The sequence below is a fragment of the Poecilia reticulata genome, chromosome 12, assembly GCF_904066995.2.
Source record: "Poecilia reticulata chromosome 12, P_reticulata-male-v2, whole genome shotgun sequence".
Classification (NCBI taxonomy): Eukaryota; Metazoa; Chordata; class Actinopteri; order Cyprinodontiformes; family Poeciliidae; genus Poecilia; species Poecilia reticulata.
The window spans coordinates 24051064-24069877 of record NC_088841.1 but is presented as its reverse complement, the minus strand read 5'-3'; the positions used below and the strand labels follow the sequence as shown (position 1 = coordinate 24069877).

At 39.5% G+C, this 18814-nt stretch overlaps 1 long non-coding RNA gene across 2 annotated transcripts; it reads left to right on the top strand.

The window, feature by feature from the left end:
- Positions 1-2010: 2010 nt before the first annotated feature.
- Positions 2011-7375, top strand: LOC145554421 (uncharacterized). 2 transcript variants are annotated; one of them, XR_014090383.1, is made up of 3 exons: positions 2011-3163; positions 6605-6736; positions 6890-7375. It is a non-coding gene; the product is annotated as an uncharacterized LOC145554421 (long non-coding RNA). The 2 variants fall into 2 exon arrangements; XR_014090384.1 differs by lacking the exon at positions 2011-3163 and adding an exon at positions 5667-5975.
- Positions 7376-18814: the final 11439 nt, after the last annotated feature.

Sequence of the window (18814 nt, the reverse complement as noted above, 5' to 3'; positions counted from 1 at the left end):
GTCATCAGCAGCATCAGACACCAGCCGTCTGCTCAGTAATGTGCTTCATTTCCATGTTTGTGGTCTGAGCTGAACAGTGTGGGCCTCACTTTCACACACAAAGATGGCAGTCTGCAAATCTAATCTGAAGTCTGAATGTAGGTTGATTTATGTTTATAGCCTTGTTTAGAACTCTAAAGTCTCAGGCTAAAATGTTGTTTTCATACTTTAAGTATTTGAAGCATTTTGTAAAAATCCAATTATTTTAGCAAACAGAACCTCTAATCATTATTTTACCATCTACACTGTAAAATGTAACAACATATTTATTTGAGAACGACGGAGAGTCAACTGAATCTGGTCAAGATTTATTTTGTGGTAAAATTCCAATTAAAGTAAGCCTAGTAAAGGTTTAAGTGTTTTGTAAAGTCCAATTTTAATTTATTTTTAAATTGTAAGAGGTAAATCCATTTTCAATTAGTTTGATCAGTTCAAAACATTGTGTAACATATTATGTGACATTGGGGATCAACCAGCAAAACCTCCCATGATGCATTTCACTAAAAGGTTCTTTTCACTTTAAAACCAGCTTTATTCAGATTGTACATTATATTAAAAATTATTTTATTTCATAAGAGAAGCCATCTTTCTTTGGGAATTTCCATTAAGTAATTCCAAAAAAAAATTTTTTTTAATGCTTCAGAAGCTTTGAGTTTCATTGTTTTGTTTTTAGGTAAATAGATTAGATTAGATTAGATTAGATTAGATTAGATTAGATTAGATTAGATTAGAATGGAATCTAAAGCAAAGATAAAATTTTTCTTTGGTTTTCTTAAAAGTGTTCAATGTTAATATGAAAAATAATTTCTACAAATAAATCCCTTATTATTCTACAAAGTAAAGAAAATATTTAAAAACCATTTAAACAGTTTTATTAATCTTTAATATGCAAATACTAATAAGAAATTCTTGCTCAGTTATAATATAATCATCATTCATTCTAGCAGCATGGCAGGTTTTTTTCTTTCCTCCTAAACTCTCTGTGAAACTCAAAGGGTGATGATGTTGAGCGTTGCTATGAAAACTGAAGGTGGGAACAAATCCAGCAGGTGTGAGGAGCCAGGGGTGTGTGTCTGGGGGTCCCTGGGTGGACCGGTTCCAGGGATCCACTGGAAGTGATTGGAAGGAAGGGTGGGCTGCCATGAGGGAACATGCGCCATGTCCTAAGGGAGCATTCGAACCTTTTGTTGTTTGCGGAGTACTGGGGTCCATTGGTAGTGTGTGTTGTGGTTTTGTGGGACCAGTGGTGTGGGTGTTGGTTCTGGAGCTCCAGGGGGTGGTCCAGCAGAGGTCCATGCGGGCTTGGGGTGCCTGAATCCCAGGTAGAGAATGTCCATGGGACCCCCTGGTTATGAAAAACCAAGGTTGGTTCGAGATTAAGTTATTGGGAAACTGGCCCCACAAGTGACCGAAAAACTGACATGTGAAATAAAGTTTCAAATTGTGTTTATTGAAGGTGATTTTTAGTATCCAGATTTTTTTGGGACTTGGCTGATTTTCTTCATAGATCTAGGACGTCTAAAAAGGGTGGGCCCCGCAACTCAACATTCTACTTTCGGACCCCATGAAGTACATAAACAAGAATGTGTGTGTGTGTGTGTGTGCGCGTGTGTGTGTGTGTGTGTGTGTGTGTGTGTGTGTGTGTGTGTGTGTGTGTGTGTGTGTGCGTGCGTGCGTGCGTGTGTGTGTGTGTGTGTGTGTGTGTGTGTGTGTGTGTGTGTGTGTGCCTGCGTTTGTTTGTAATACCTCCTGGGGCCCATTGTCCTAACACATACTATGTTGTGGGGACCAAAGCCTGGTCCCCACAAGTGGAATCACTGTTTTTTGGTCAGGGCTTAGATTTAGGACTAAGGTATGAATTAAGGTATTTTTAGGATTAGGATTAGGATTAAATATGTAATGGTTAAGGGTTAGTTAAATGTCTCCTTTCTCTTCTCTCCCTCCTGCTGTCGGCGTCGCTGAAGTGAAATCCTCCCTGTCTCTCTCCTCATGGCTCCCTGTCAGTCCAACTGGTTCTGGTTCTGGATCTTTGGGTCATCCAGATCGTCCCTCAGTCAATGTCCATGTTGTCCACAGATGAAACCAGCATCACCAGTTCAGAGTGGTGACTTCTCCTCTCAGCCCTGAAGCAGGTTTATCTTTTCTTTATCTGCTCTGATCCTGGACAGCAGACCAGTGCAGGTTGTTAAAGCTCAGTCACACACAGTTTCTGTCCAAATGTCGAATAGGAGACAGACAGTCGTCCCCTGAATGGAAATGTCTCATCAGTTCTCTGGTGTCAAATAAATCAGGATCAACAGAAACTTCAGAGCCTGGAGGTGATGAAGGTTTTCTTCATCTCCCTGATGTTGTTGATCCACTGGATCTAATGGATCACTTTGATCAGCTGGTGGGGTGAGAGGGACATCATCTGGTCCATGGAGGACAGAGATGAGGAGCTGAGGTCAGAGGTCAGATACAATGCAGTGAGACTTAGACAGAGTGGAAAAGAAGCAAATAGAAATCGATTAGGGTTTGTTTTGTTGTTTTTATTGCTTATATAAATATGCATGTAAACATCTTATTTTTCCTTTTGCATGATTGTTTTAGTCACTTATTATCCAACCTTTTCAAAAATAAAATCATTTGCTTATTCAAACACACTAAAACATAAAACATATTAAGGTCTGTAATTTATCAACAAAAGATGTATGTTCAGAAATAGAAGCATTTCCCTTTGTTTAGCATTTTTCTGTCTTTCCCTTTGTTTTCTCTTTCATCCAACTTTCCAAACTTTCCTTGTTTTTCTCAAGATCAACTAGACTCTTCGTTTCTCATTTCTTTGCCTCAGTTCACTTCCTCTGCTTCTGATGATCTTTCTTTTCCTTTCTAAATGATCAACTTCAATGAACCACCTGCAGGAAAAATTACATTTTTTATTCATTCATTCACATCATGCAAACTTTTTTCTCAATATTTCATTATTATATGGTGAATCGATTCACCCTAAGGAGGAGAAAAGACCCAGGAACCACTCAGACCCATTTCTTCTGAAAAGGACGGATTTCCTCTTTAGACTGCAAACGTCTCCACAGAATCCAACCAACCAGCTTTGTGGTCGCTCTGCCTCTTCATCCTCTAACAGGTTTTTATTTCTGATAAAGTCTTTAGGATTCTCTAAAGGTTTGGTTCCCTGAATTTAAAACCAAATCTCTAGTAAATACCTGCTTTATCCTCTGATAAGGACTTTAATTACGACTCCTCCTAGAACCTGTGGTTCCATCAAAGATCTGTAAAAGTTTTTTATTCAGCTTTCCAAGAAAAACTAAAAAATCTCTATAAATATCAATTTCTTTGACAGACACCTTGCAGGTATCTTCAAGAAAATAATCTGACACTCTTGCGATCTGTCTTCTCTTCTTCTTTTACTTTTCTTCTTTGTTATTCTTTTCCTATGTTTTTAATTTGTTTTTTTAATTTATTTTTCTTTTCCTTGTAATCTCTGTTAATCTGGTCAATCTCAATCCTCAGTGAAAAAGGTCATTATGATCCTTTACTATTTTATAATTTGTAAATTGATTTATGACCTGACAGAGTCTCAGCAGATATCAGTGGATTGAGTTCATTGATCTCAGCTCTGGAGCCGTGGAGCCGACCAGCAGCCCTCGTCTCTTTAATCCTAATCCAGGTTTCAGGCTGGAGCCGAGTGTCCAGGTCGGCACCAAATTGTTGAGGAAAACATTAATTTCCAAGCTGTTAGATGAAATCACTCCATCAGGTTTATTTGTATCTTGTACGCAATGCAGAGAGCTTGTAAGACGATGAATAATGAATCAGTTCAGGATGAAAAGCTCCAACAGGCAGAGTCAACATGTAGGTTTTATATCCAGGATCCAGAACATGCAGAGACAGTCTGGTTCCCTTCAGCTGCAGGAAAACAACTTCCAACCTTGTGTGTGTTTAACCCAAACAGGTTCTTCTGGTCAGAGTTCACAAGCATTAATATAACATGATCAGCTGATGGTAACTTATGATCATTTTCCCACCACACAGACAGATTTATTTTGTTATTTTATTTTATATTTTTCCTTCATGTGGCCCTAAAACTCTGTTGTAGCAAATAAAACTGGACATAAGTTTATAATTTTCTACACATTTTAATCTAAAGGTTATAATCTTTACACATGTGGAATACAAGATGTTAGCTTTGTTAGCTAATGTGGTTATGAATATGATATGAATGTTGATTATCTTGACTGAGGCATGTTTGTTCTTCCATACGTCAGTTTACTTTATATTAGTTTGCCAATAACATAATTGATCAATTAAACTGATGGTTGTTGCTTCAAAATAATAAGTCTGATCAGTTTGATTTGTTATAAAGAGTAAATATTTTTTAAAAGTTGTTCAGATTAACAAATCATAGCATCATGAAGCTTCTTTTCTAAATGTGACAGATTTCAACATCTCAACTCTCTTAATCCCAGTTTGTGACATTTTGGTCTCCAAGCAACAGATTAGTGGAGATTAATCTCCATGGCAGGAAAACTGGGATGATGAATGGATGAATGCAGCTCTGTCACTAAATAAAAATAACTCATCGGCTTTCATCCGGTCTCAACCCACTATCCTAATGTTTGAAAGGCGTTGCCACGGCGACTCCAGTCGAGACGTGGAGGTTTGGTTTCCTGCAGGAGATTAAAGCCGAACACAGACTGGAGGAAACGCTCACAGTTCTTAGTGGAAACAGACTTTACTCAACTAACAGCAGAAGGGTTTGATTTTATTATTAACACTTTTAATGGACCAAATTCCTGATGTTTCCAACTGATTTTAGTTTTTAAAGTTCAGAACCTGAACATCACTGACTTGGAGGAGTGAAGATTTTCCAGCATTCAGTCTGAAGAAGCTCAGCTCTTCTCAGCTCTGAGACATTTTCTGAATAAATCCCAGTCAGTGAATCTGCAGACCTGATCAGATCCAAACATCCATTTTCTAGGAGTCTCTGGTTTCATCTGTGTCGTTGTTCCAGCTGCTGAGGTCAGAATCCAGCTGTAAAACCTGGAGGCTGAATGTTCAGGTTATCTCCTCCAAACATCCCCCTCCCTCCCTCCAGCTGTGGAGAACAGCTGGAAAACAGCTGCATCATTGTAAATAATGAGTCTGGAACAAGCTGCCACCTCTCTGCTGCTGATCTGACTTTAGATTCAGGTTGATGATTGAAATGAAATCAGGGTTTCAACCTGGATCAGCAGAACCTGCTCAGCTGATCCTGGTTTAACCAGAGACTGTCCTCACTCTGCTCACCTCACTGACATGATGATCAATGGTTATATAGGAGCTATATTAATAATCTATATTATAACAATGTGTGGTTTTAGCTGCAGTAATGTGGTGATGTTAAGAACTACAGTTTAGTTTGTTTAATTTTATCTTCATATTCTGACTGTATTCATAGTCAGACCAGTTACTGCAGCAGGAATCAACCAGCTGCTCTTTTCTCTGGACTCATTTCTCCTCAAATTAAGTTGCAAACATAACAACAATGAAAACAAAGATAAAAAACCTTTACAACATAATAAACGATTATTACAATAAAAAAAACAATCAAGTGGTGGTAGCATCTTTATCATCATTAACCATCATGAAACATTTTCATCAGAACTTCTCTCCTTCCTCATGAAGACTTTATCAACCTGCTTCTGATTTTACAGCAAACCTTCTGCTGCTCTGGAAGAAGAAACTACAAACCAAGTGAGCCGTCACATAATCAGTTATTGAACATTTATAACACCTGGACTTTGAACTCTGAATTGTTCAGATCAGGTAAAAGTCCAGTCCTGTCCCATTACTGTCTTTCCAGGTGTGGCACCAACCTGGTTCTCCTGCGGTTCTGTTGGGTCTTAGTTTGTTGATCACATTTTCTTCTTCAGCTCTTTGGATCGTTTGAACAAACTGTAAGTTTGCTTTGTTTTCTACATGAACTTTGTCTTCAGGAACTTTACTGTTTCTGCTCTGATGTTTGGAGAAAAGGTTCACTTCTGATTTCAGCTAAAAGTTGAATCTTTGCTGTTTGAAGGTTAATCTACAGGATTATTGATTAACATCAGTTGTTTTTTTTCTTCTCTGAAAAAACTGATTCATAATTTTATTTCCTCGTATCAAACACTGGTCTCCACCGTTAAAGTCGGACACAACAATTTTGTCTTGCTTCCTTTCAAAGTTAAATGCTACTTTAGTAAAATGTGTTCAATTCAATCAAATTACTAAATAGTTCATCTTTAGTGGTGCATTTAATCCACTTGTAGAGATTAATAATTAACTAAAATCCTTCCTGTTGTTCAGGTTGAATCAGTGAATGTAAATGTTGCTCCATGTCTCCATCTAGTGGACTGATAGTAGAAGTGCAGCAGCTGATGGCAGCTTCCTCTGCCTCTCTGCTATCTGACTGCATTCACCTGACACTGATATGAAGCAGAGAAGAAGAGCCAATCAGAGGAGGAGCAGCTGATCTTTTTCCAGCTCTAATGATGTAAAGGATGATCAGAGTTGATGTGCAGATGAATGATGTGTGTTTCCTCTGCAGGTGAAGCTAGAAAGTGTGTGTGAGCTGATGTGAATTCAGCAGCATGGATCAGTGTGAGGACAGAGAGGAGGGAGTCCCTCCCTCTAAAACCACTCTGTGTGGGGAAGATGAGAGCCAGAGCAAAGGTCAGAGGTGAGGTCACCATCTCTAACTGTCCACAGCCCTTTTCACACAGCGTTCACTATATCAGGCCAAAACAGACGTGGTGATGAAGCTGCAGCTGCTCCTCTTTGCTGCTTCATTCAGACTGAACAGATTCAGTTTTAATCATCGTGTTTCTGTCAGGATCCGAAAGAGACGCGAACCAGAACCAGAACCAGAACCCAGCTGTGTGTCCTTTAGGAGCGACATGTCAAAGGATGATCCTATTGATTTTAGATCTCCTGGATCTCTACCATCAGAGAGGTGAGCTGTTTCTAAATGCTGTAACTGATCTGTTTATCTGTCATTGTGGCCATGTGACAATACCAAGTTCTGTTGGGTTCTGTTGTCATGGGAACATTAGACTGAATATCAGGTTATTTTATTTTCATTACATCAATGCATATGATAACATGTCTTGTTAAAGACGTCTACAAATCTTCCCCCAGGTTTGTGATGTGAGAGATCAGCAAGTTAAAATCAACCAAACTTTAATAAAATCAAAGATTTCTTTGGAAAGCTGACAGAAAAATTCACACAAAGATTCAGTCAGATCTGGTTTCCATTCTTAATACCTGCAGTTGCATAGAGTAAAGCCAGACCTCAAGCTGCACTAAAACCTCTTCTGGAATATTATGGCAACGGCTGCTGGCATAACTAATGATCTGAGTTACTTTCAGCAGTTTTGGTTCTCAGTCCTGCTTCATAATAATTAGTTGTTATTTCTGAGATTTTACTGCTGCAGGTTCAGACCAAGCCTTGTACGGTCAACATGACCAGGACAGAAACGTTCATGTGCACAAAATATTTCACTAGCAGCAGAGCAATGATGTTATTATAGGAGATCATACTCAGTTAATTACTATTTTACTCGTTTACAGTAGAATAGTAATAATAAAAGTGCTAAAATTGGTGCAGTTTTAAAATGCATAATCATTAAGTCACATCACAAAAGGGGATGAGATAACATTCTGTAGGAAAGATTTGGTATTTAAAGGCACTGTTATGTACAAACCAAATACATTTATAAAAAAATAATACAAGCTCCTTTCCAGGCCTCAGGGACAAAAACCTTCAGTGTCAAGAACTGGTCATGATTGCAAAAACATTGTTACGAAAATTGAAAAATCACAGTTTTTAGTGTCTTAAACTGAGTTTAATTAATCTTTTTTTTACAGTCTTAAGGATACAAAAATAATATCATGGAAAATGACCACAGATCCAGGCATCTTGGTTTGTTAAAGACAAATAATATAACCAGTAATAGTTCCATTATAAAACCCTGTTCTGGACAACACGACATGGGATTCTGCATTTATTATTTAACAGTCAAAGTGGTTCTTACTTTTTAAGATGCAGCAGAGGAACCATGGAGCCTGGAAAAGCATCAGAAAATGTCAATTTGACCTCAAATGATCTGGAAACAGAATGATTTCAAAGAAACAAAGAACAACTATTAACCTCTAATGACACTAAGGGTGCATCAGGTTGTTGATCAGGTAGAAACATGAGCATCACTGTCTGCAGTTTCTTCTGGATTATCTTGGCCACTTTTCTGGACGCCACCTTTCCATGGATGGTCTTTGTGCCTTTCTGGGTTCACCTCAATGAAGAGCCTAAACAACACAATACAAAATAAGAAACACTTTTGGAAAACTGGCCATTTGAAGAAAGAAGGTCAATGTAATATAAAAAAGTTCTTTACCTAATGTGGATTATTATGTTTTTAAATATAATAAGATAACATGTCACCATATTGGTCCACTGTTAAATATAACTTGCTTTGTAGCTCCTAAAAACTTTCCTATTGTATTTTACTCATTGTAAAATGTTGTCAAAATAAAATCATGGAGTAGTTTTACTGTTGAATACAATCCAAAGTCTTTGCTGCTTCATCTTGATGTTTTAGGTTGAATGTGTAGAAAGTAGCAAACAGCTGCAGGTGGCTGGACGCCTCAAAGATTACTTGGTTTTCAGCGCTGACCATCCAACCAGCCACTAGCTGCTCATCGCTCTATGATGGGCAGAGACACAAGTTTTGTTTTCATTTTTCCTCAAACATTTTACTTTGATATCAAAGCTGAATTTATTTAAGCTCAACATGACAAAGATATTCTACAAAACCTTTTCATTTATGTTAAGGAGAGTGGCTTCCTGTCTTTTTTTGTGCAAATAATTTTTTAAAGAATCATGTAATTCTATAAAAATATTCAACACGTTAAGAAGTATTAAGCAAAACATGTAAATAGTGATCATTTGTTTTGCTCTTACATAATATCAGACAAGTCCTGCCACCTGGCTGGCAAACTGAGGCTGGTTTCAACATCTGCTGCAACTGTTTCAGGTCAGATTAACAATTAGCTAGTTGGACCTTTTGGGTTGAAAATGGACTCAAAATCAACTTCCAAACCTACTGCCAGTTTTTAGAAGAAAAAGGAAAAAAGCTGCATCTTTCAAGAAGATGATCATTTGTAGGACAATGCTCCATGGCCTGCATCAAAGTCCTCCACTATGTGGCAGTCAGGAAAAGCCTTAAAGATGAAGAGCAATGAAGTGGCCCCCATTCCTCACCAGATCTAAACCCATTAAGAGATTTACTGTGAAGGAAAACAGTTCATATCTATGAACAGAATCTGGAGGCTCTGGTTGCTGCTGCACAAAAAGTTGATCATTAACAATTAACTAGTTTAGTTGACAATAAACAAGTCAGATGAGAACATTTTCTGTTTTAATTCAGTTTGATCAAAATTCTACACACCAATAGTTTCCCAATAATTGTCCCACATAGATATTATCCTAAGAAAATCAAAACTTTCTTAGATATTCCAGTTTGAGAGGTTGTTAACATTTTGGATTGACAGAGAATAGTTGTTCAGCAATAAAATTAATCCTTAAAACTAAAATTTGCATAATAATCATGCACACAGTGTATATTGTTTTTGAACAGCTTTGTTGTTGCATCAGAAACTAATATATTCCCAATTTCATTTCAAGGAATCATGTTGGGATATTTTAGTCAGTCTCCTCAGTCTGATGTCAGAGGTTCCGGAAATAAGAAACTACATTTCTTTAGGAACCAAGAACAAATATCCACTTTCCTTCCAGGAAGTTTCAGATGTTTCCTGGCTCCATGTCAGACTAACAGTGGGACACATTTCCTCCACCCACTGGGAAATACCTGGTAAACCAGTCTGGTCCATCAGGACTTGGTTCCTGTGTGCTTTGTGAGATCAGTTGAGCATGAAGGAAAGCTTCATGATGTGGTTAGTGAGATCTGCTGGAACTCAACCAGACTGAGCTGATGTGGACCATCAGAGGTTCTGCTGGTTCTTAGTGGGATCAGCAGGAACATTAAATCTTTACAACTACTTGGATCTTCTGGTTCACTGCTCACATCCAGATATCACTTCATGGAAATTTACCTTCTGATTGTCCCTGTGTGGACAGATATACTGTGAGCTCACTGGCTTCCAGGATCTACAGGATCCATTTTAAATCCTCTAATAGCGGGTCTCAACGTGGGCGGTACCGCACCCCGGGGGGCGTTCAGAGGACGGCAGGGGGTGCTGGCGGAAATTTTTACAAAAGGGGGGCGCTGCGATTCTTTAGGGGGGCGTTTGTTCAACAGTAAACATGACACCTTAAATGCACAACAATGCCAGTTTAGACTTTGAGCAACTTGGTAAAACTGCATTGTGTAACATTAAAAGAGGCTTGGCTGCAACTGTATTGATGGCAGCTCTTCTTCTTCTCATCAGTGTTTGAAGCTTCTTGGCACAGCTCCGCTCCTGCTACTGGTAGCTTCACCACGCTAACACAGCTCACCAACAGTTCAGCGTTACACCAGCTCATGATGTTGCTGTGATTCACTTTGTCTGGTGTCTGATTTTCAAATATTTTATGTTTTATAAAGGATTTTTGTGCACATGTTTTGGCAGTGCTGTGATCATGTCAAAGCAGCAACTTATATTAAAAAGTGTTTTATTTCCGTTCAAAGGCTGCACGCTTACATATAAAGACAACAGAAAATCGCTCTTATAAACATGTAATTACTAAAATCACGATACCCTGACTTTGTATCCCTCTGAAAAATGAACTCATTTAAATAAAGAAATCCCTCCATGGATAGTAGCACAATAGGGAGAGCGTTCATTTTATAGCGTTAACACCGGTTCTGTAAGTGGTCCGGTATGAAACGGGTGTGATAGAACAACACAGCACTTTTACATTTCAATAATCAGGATACCGAAATTGTTTCCGTTGTTTTAAATGGTTTATGTCAGTCTGCCTTTTCCCCATCGATACGCTTCCCGAACGCTGCGCACCATAGGGAGTAAAAAAAAACAAAAAAACGAGGTGCACATTGCACAAAACTCTGAAACAGGAGAAGCGGGACATAAAATGGAGCAACAAACTAGATGCGAATTATCGCATAAAAACAGAGAATCCGACGCTGAACAGTGAAAAATCAACACATGATGTGAAACACATGAGGATTAGGAGGCACAGCAGGTGATGAGTGAAGATTACAGGTGGTGAGTGTCAATAAACGATCAAATAAATCTAGCAACTGAAAAGAAACTACAGTAGACATAGCAAGAAACCAAGAGAGGATAATACTAATCAAAGGAAACTAAATGGAAATGAATGAAGAACAAAATGCAAGAATAAACGAAGAAACTAAAGTAAATACAGAGGAATAAACTGGTATGGCAAGACCTTTCGAGCAATAATTAATATGGAGGACTGTATGGCAAGAAAAAAACAGATACTATTTCCAGATAAAAGGGAAAATAATATTGTTATTAATATTGTTACTATTGTTAATAGTGCCATGGGTTTGTTGAGACCATATCTAGTACTGAGAATAAATATATCTTACAGATCATAACAGTAAATAATTGATCACTTATTCTTTTTTGTTTTGTTCAAACAATAATTTTTTTTTATAAACATTTTTATTAGTTTTATGTTTGCACAAGTAGAGAAAATAGAACATCACAACATACACTTTACTGCCTATAACCTTACATGGGTATGTGAAGAGAAACAACAAAAGAAAAAAAACACATACACACACACACAAAATGAAAAAAAGAGCCGCAGTACAATGTCACATTATGTCAAATCATGTATCCAAAGGTCAGTAGACATTTATAGACTTGTTTAAAGCCTGACAACACAAATACACCTAGCCGGGTGATAAAAGAAAGAAAAAGAAGATGCGTAGCAATACAAAAGGAAGGTATTCCTTAGGTAAGACCTGGTGAGACCTTCCACTTTATAGGATTCTGACCTCTCATCACAAGTTGCCTCAACTCTTTAGGTAGATAGCTAAGCACAGGAGACCATATATCAGGGAAATGTTTTTTATTACCCTTAAGAACTGCACTAATCCTTTCATGAAGGAGAACCCTAAATACACTGCTCAAAAAATAAAGGGAGCACTTAAACAACACAATATAACTCCAAGTAAATCAAACTTCTGTGAAATCAAACTGTCCACTTAGGAAGCAACACTGATTGACAACGGGGACCCTCGTCGGGTCAATCAGTGTTGCTTCCTAAGTGGACAGTTTGATTTCACAGAAGTTTGATTTACTTGGAGTTATATTGTGTTGTTTAAGTGTTCCCTTTATTTTTTGAGCAGTATATTTCTCTATACCATTGTGTGACAGTTGGTGGCTTATCCAATTAATTAAAATGCATCTTCTACCCAGAAGCAATAATTTGTCATAAAGTTTAAAGTGTGATTGTGTCAGAGTGACTGATTTTGAAGGGAGGCCAAGAAGAAACAGACCTGGGTCACATCTGATCTTTACGTGAAACACATCACTCAGCTCTTTAGAAATTGCACCCCAGAATCTTTTAATCAATTTGCATTGCCAGAAATAATGGTAATACGTTCCAACCTCTCTTTCACATGTGTTGCATAAGAGAGAAAGCTGGCGATCCATCTTATTCAGTATAAAAGGAGTTATATGTAGACGATGTAATATTTTATACTGTGTCTCTCTGAGCGTATTACATATAAAGGTTGAATTAACTACATTAATGGCTTCTTGCCAGTCATCCTCAATGTATACTGTGTCAAGGTCTCCCTCCCATTTCCGCGCAATGTCCCCGGCATCACCTGGGGTGAGAGAGTAGAGCACTGCATAGAAAGCGGAAATAAAATGCCTGAGTTTTTTCCGGTCGGCGAGGAACTTCTCAATCTCGTTGTGTGTGACCAAGCCAGAATGAGAGAGCCTTATAGAACCAATGAAATGGTGAATTTGAAGAAAACCAAAAAAGTGTTCTTTAGGAATATCAAATTTTAACTGCAATTGTTGAAATGTCATGAGTACATTCTCTGTAAACAGATCTCTGATCACTCTCACTCCTCTGCTATGCCACAAGTCAAACATGTTGGGCTCAAGGCCTGGGACAAAATTCTGGTTTCTTATGAGAGGTGTCAGGAGTGAAGAGCAGAGCCCACTTCCAGCGTGGTTCCAAATCCTCTGCCACACTCTAATTGTGTTATAAATGATTGGATTATGTTTAATATCTCGATAGCTTCTTCCTATCTCCAGTGGTGAGGCTCCACAAAGAAGCAGGCTGAGAAGCCCACGAATCCAAGCAAGAGTTTGAGTTGAGATGAGACTGTAACCACTTCCACAAATAACAAGCATGGCAAGCCCAATTGTAATAGTAGATGTTTGGCAAAGCCAAGCCACCTCTGTCAACAGGAAGCTGTAAAGCTTTGATTTTCTGTCGTGGTCTCTTGCCATGCCAAATGAATCTGGAGAATGCTCTCTCTATATCCGTAGTGACTTTTTTGGATAGCCAAAGAGGTAACATTTGGAGGGGATACAAAAGCCGTGGGAAAATGTTCATTTTAATTAAACTTATACGCCCCATAAATGATAAGGGAAGGTCATGCCACCTTTCTAAGTCCCTCCTTATTTTACCAACTGTTGGAGAGAAATTAAGCTTCCATAGATCTGTCAGGTTAGGGGACACCTTAATTCCCAGGTAAGTGAAACCGTGTTGGGAACATCTCAAGGAACAGCTAGAGGGTAGGTCCTGGACAGTAGCAATACCTAATGGCATTGCTTCTGATTGATCAAAATTGATTTTATAACCCGAAAAGGAACCAAACTCATGAATAGTGGATAAGATAGCTGGTATTGAGATGTCAGGTTTTGTTACAAATAACAGAATATCATCTGCGTATAACGCTATTTTATGGATTTTACTGCCAATCATCACACCATGTACATTTTGTTGTGATCTAATAACCACTGCTAGGGGCTCCAGCGCAAGAGCGAACAGAAGCGGGGATAGATGACAACCCTGTTGAGTTCCTCTATCTATTGTAAAAGGTGGAGATTGAACACCATTAGTCATGACACAGGCTGATGGGGAACTGTAAAGTATCTTGATCCATTTCAGAAAGTCACCCCCTATCCCGAATCTCTCCAAAACATTAAATAAGTACTTCCACTCAATCCTGTCAAATGCCTTTTCAGCATCTAAAGATACAGCAAAGGCTCTACAGTTCGTTTGGCTTGAGTACTGAATGACATTAAGAAATCTCCTCATATTTGTGAAGGAGAAACGATTTTTTATGAACCCAGTCTGATCTGGGTTTATTAAGAAAGTCAACGGCTTCTCCAGTCTCGTTGCAAGTAATTTAGAGAGCAGCTTACCATCTACCCCGATAAGACCAATAGGTCTATATTAGCCACATATGTCTGGTGGTTTATCTTTTTTGAGGATGAGGTTGATGTTCGCCAGGTTAAGAGTTGGCAGCAAGCCTCCATGCCCAAATGAGTGCATAAACATGTCAGTAAGTGGTTCATCCACCAGGTGGCTTAGTTTCTTATAGAATTCTGGACAGAAACCGTCAGGTCCAGGAGATTTTTCACCCTTAAGGGAGGCGATGGCTTCTCTGACTTCTATCTGAGAGATTGGAGCACCTAAGACTTCTTGTTGTTCCTCTGTCAGGCGAGGGAGAGTCACGCCACTTAAGAATTCCGTTATTTTAACATCGGATGAATTGCATTCAGATGAATACAGTTTTTGATAGAATTCCCTCATAACCCTATTAATGTCTGTCATTTTATGATGTCTGTCCTGGTTGTTGTCTTGTAATGATGAAATTGTGTTTGGTTCCATTCTGCCTTTTGTTAGCCTTGCCAATAGCCGACCCCGTTTGTTCCCTGACTGATACAAAAACTGTGTTTAGCAAAGAAAATGGTTGATTCTGCTTGTTTTGTTAGTAATTGATTTAAAGCTGAGCAAGCTGCTTCTAGTTTTTTTGAAAGTGCACTACAGGGTGTATTTTTAAATTGCAACTGTTTGTTGTACTATTCTTTCTAAGTGTAATTGTTCTTTGATGGTGGCTTTTTTCTGAGCTGCGGTATATGAAACGACACATCCCCTAATAAAAGCTTTAGCTGTCTCCCAGAGTAACGGAGGGTTGACATCTGGGGTCTTATTAGTATCCATAAAGAAATTCCACTGATCTGTAATGTAGTCAATAAAAGGTGGGTAGCTCAGTAAAGAGGGATTCATCATCCAGTGGCGAGAAGCAGGATCAGCATAAGGGGGGCTAATACATAAAATAACAGGAGAGTGATCAGAGATTGTACACGTGCTAATTGAACAGTTTCTAACTCGATCCAATACCATTCTTGAAGAAAGAGGAAATCAATCCGAGAGAACGTTTGATGGGGTTGAGAAAAAAAAGTGTAATCTCGCTCTCTAGGTTTAGTGACTCTCCAGGTGTCATACAGTTCTAAGTCTTAGCAAAACTCGCAATCTCAGACTTTTTCTTGAAGTTGTAGTAGATCTAGGACAGTGTTTCTCAACCTTTTTCGGGCCAGCGCCCCCCTAGCCCTTATCCAGGTCCCTCACTGCCCCCCACCAAAAAATGTGTAAGCTACTTTGCACTGACAATTATTTTATTATTAGTGTTACTATCATTATTTTAGATACCAGTTTATTCCTCCGTATTTACTTTAGTTTCTTAGTTTATTCTTGCATTTTGTTCTTCATTCATTTCCATTTAGTTTCATTTGATTAATATTATCCTCTGTCGGTTTATTGCTATGTCCAACTTTAGTTTCTTTCCTGTTGCTAGATTTATATGATCGTTTATTCACCACCAGTAATTTTCACTCATCACCTGCTGCGCCTCCTAATCGTCATGTGTTTCACATCATGTGTTGATTTTTTTCACTGTTCAGCGTCAGATTCTCTGTTTTTATGCCATAATTCACATCTAGTTCGTCGCTCCGTTTTGCCCGCTTCTCATGTTTCAGAATTTTGCACAATGTGCGCGGAGTTTTACTTTTTTTTTACTCCCTAAGGTGCGGGAAACATATCGATGGGGAAAAGGCATACTTTTTAAAAGAACAGAAACAATTTCGGTATTCTGATTATTGAAATTTAAAAGTGCTGTGGTACCGTTGTTCCATGAAACCCGTTTCATGTCGGACCACTTACAGCACCGTGTTAACGCTATAAAATGAACGCTCTCTATCGTGGTATCACCCATGGAGGGATTTCTTTATTTAAATTGGTTCATTTTTCAGAGGGATACAAAGTGAGTGTATCGTGATTTTAGTAATTACATGTTTATAAGAACGATTTTCTGTTGTCCTTCCATGGAAGCGGGCAGCCTTCAAATGGAAATAAAACACTTTTTAATATAAATTGCTGCTTTGACATGATCACAGAACTGCTAAAACATATGTAGCCTACATAAATACCAGGCAAAGTGAATCACAGCAGCGTCATCAGCCGGTGTAACGCTGAACTGATGCGGAGCGGAACTGCGCCATGAAGCTACAAACACTGAATAGAAGAAGAGCTGCCATCGATACAGCTGCAGCCAAGCATGGTTTAATGTTACACAATACAGTTTTACCAAGTTGCTCAAAGTCTAAACTGGTATTGTTGTGGATTTAAGGTGTAAAGTTTACCTTCGACCAAACACCCCCCAAAGGCATCCCAGCGCCCCCCTTTTGTAAAAATGTCCGCCAGCGCCCCCTGCCGTCCTCTGAACGCCCCCTGGGGGGCGGTACCGCCCACGTTGAGAACCGCTAATCTAGGAGGAGACTGGTCAACGTCTGGGTTATGAATGCAATTAAAATCCCCCCCCACTACTATATATGGCGTGTGTACTGATGCAATGTCCAACAGAAGTTTTGGGAAGAAAGTGGCCTCGTATATATTTGGACCATATATGCAACCTATTAAGATGAGATAAGAACATAACGACCATCATTGTCGCTCATAGTTTTCTCCAAAGTAAAGGGAAAACTCCGGTGGATTAGTATGGCAGCTCCTCTACTCTTAAGAGTTATGTGATGAGTAAAACACCTGGCCCACCCAATTCCTCCTCAGTTTAAGGTGCTCATTGTCAGTTAAGTGGGTTTCTGACAATAATGCTATTTTTGTGTTTTCCTTTTTCAAGAATGTTAGGATCTTTTGTCTTTTTATCACATTATTTATTCCCTTAACATTAAGGGCGACTATTGTGAGATCACTCATAGTAAAGTTGACAATAGTTTGATAATCTGTGAGAGTGTTATAATAGCTACAGTATACCTCCATGGATTTATGAAAAGTAATTGAAAAACCGGCAGTTTTCTGGCATGAAAAACAGATAACTTACATTGTACGTTGGCGTAAACAATAACGAGAAAAAAAACCAACACATGAACGAAAGAACAGCCATCCACAAACGATGGCCCCAACACACCACCCAACCCCCACCCCCCACCCCCTTTTCCCCTGTGCGGTTCTGGACCACCAACCACAATACAAAAATGAGAACTGGGGCACAGGAAACTGAGAAGAGTCGCCGCCGAAAAAAGAAGACCAGATATCCTCCCTAAAGCTAAGCCCTCCCACCCCACCCCGAGCCACAACAATTTAAACGTGTGATTGGGTGATTGAAACGATCGGGTTTTCCCTTCGTGCGTAAAAGACAGGACAGCCGGATATCGCATGGAGAATCTCACCTCCTTCTTGATAAGAAGTTCACACACCCCGTTAAACGCACGGCGCATCTCCTTGACAGCGGCGGTCATATCCTGTCTGATGAAGGGGGGGGGCGATCTATGTTTTCGCATCCACCTGAATAATGTGTAGTTGCGCCACTGTCTGGAGTTATGTAACTTAATCACAGCACGCGGTTGGTCAGGACTCGGCGGTCCAAGGCTCCGATGAGCCCTGTCGATCTTAATGACCCCCCCGCTTAGACTCCAAGCCAAGAAGACTAGGGAGCCATCTCTCAAAAAATGAGACTGGTTGTCGGCCTTCCGTGTCTTCTTTGAGTTTGTAGATCAGGATATTGTCCCTATGGCTCCGTCCCTCCAAATCGGTACATTTCTCAGTCAAAGTGCGTACTTACGACTCCAGCTCCTTCAACCTGGGTCCCACCGCAGACATGTCGTCCTCCACTGCCGAGATGCGGTTCCCTGCTTCCATGATGCGTTCCACGTTGGCTTCTAATTTAGCAGAGATGTTACCCAAAGTGGTGGAAAACTTCTTAAACTTTATATCAATCAGAGCCGAAATCTTCTCAGTGACAGATTGGGAAATATCTGAGGCTAGTGTGTCAGAGCCGCTAGCAAGCACCTCGTGCTGCTGAGCTACCTGGCTAGCTTCTTTGCTAGTTAGCGTATTCTTCCTTGTTGGCTCTTCAGTTGGCTTATAAGCGGAAGATTTGGCTGTTTTAGGGTTGGGAATGGTGTCTGTTTGCTATAAGATAAGCCTACAACTTTTTCCTGTGAGGGCCACATAACTTTTCCCTTCTCTGGTGAGGGGCCGGAGTCAGTTTGTAACAGAAGAAGTGTTACACACTTATCACCTGCGCTGCCGGAAATTGTTGGGGGGGGGGGTTGAAGGTTGAAACTGTTGGGGGGGGGGGGTCTCTCGATAAACTTTTACCCAGAAGGCACATGGGCAAAAACCGTTAGTGAAACGGGCAAAAACCGTTAGTGAAACAGTCACTGGGACTGACTAGTATATATTTTATTGAGGGAAACCTGGAATGCGGCATTCATAACAGAC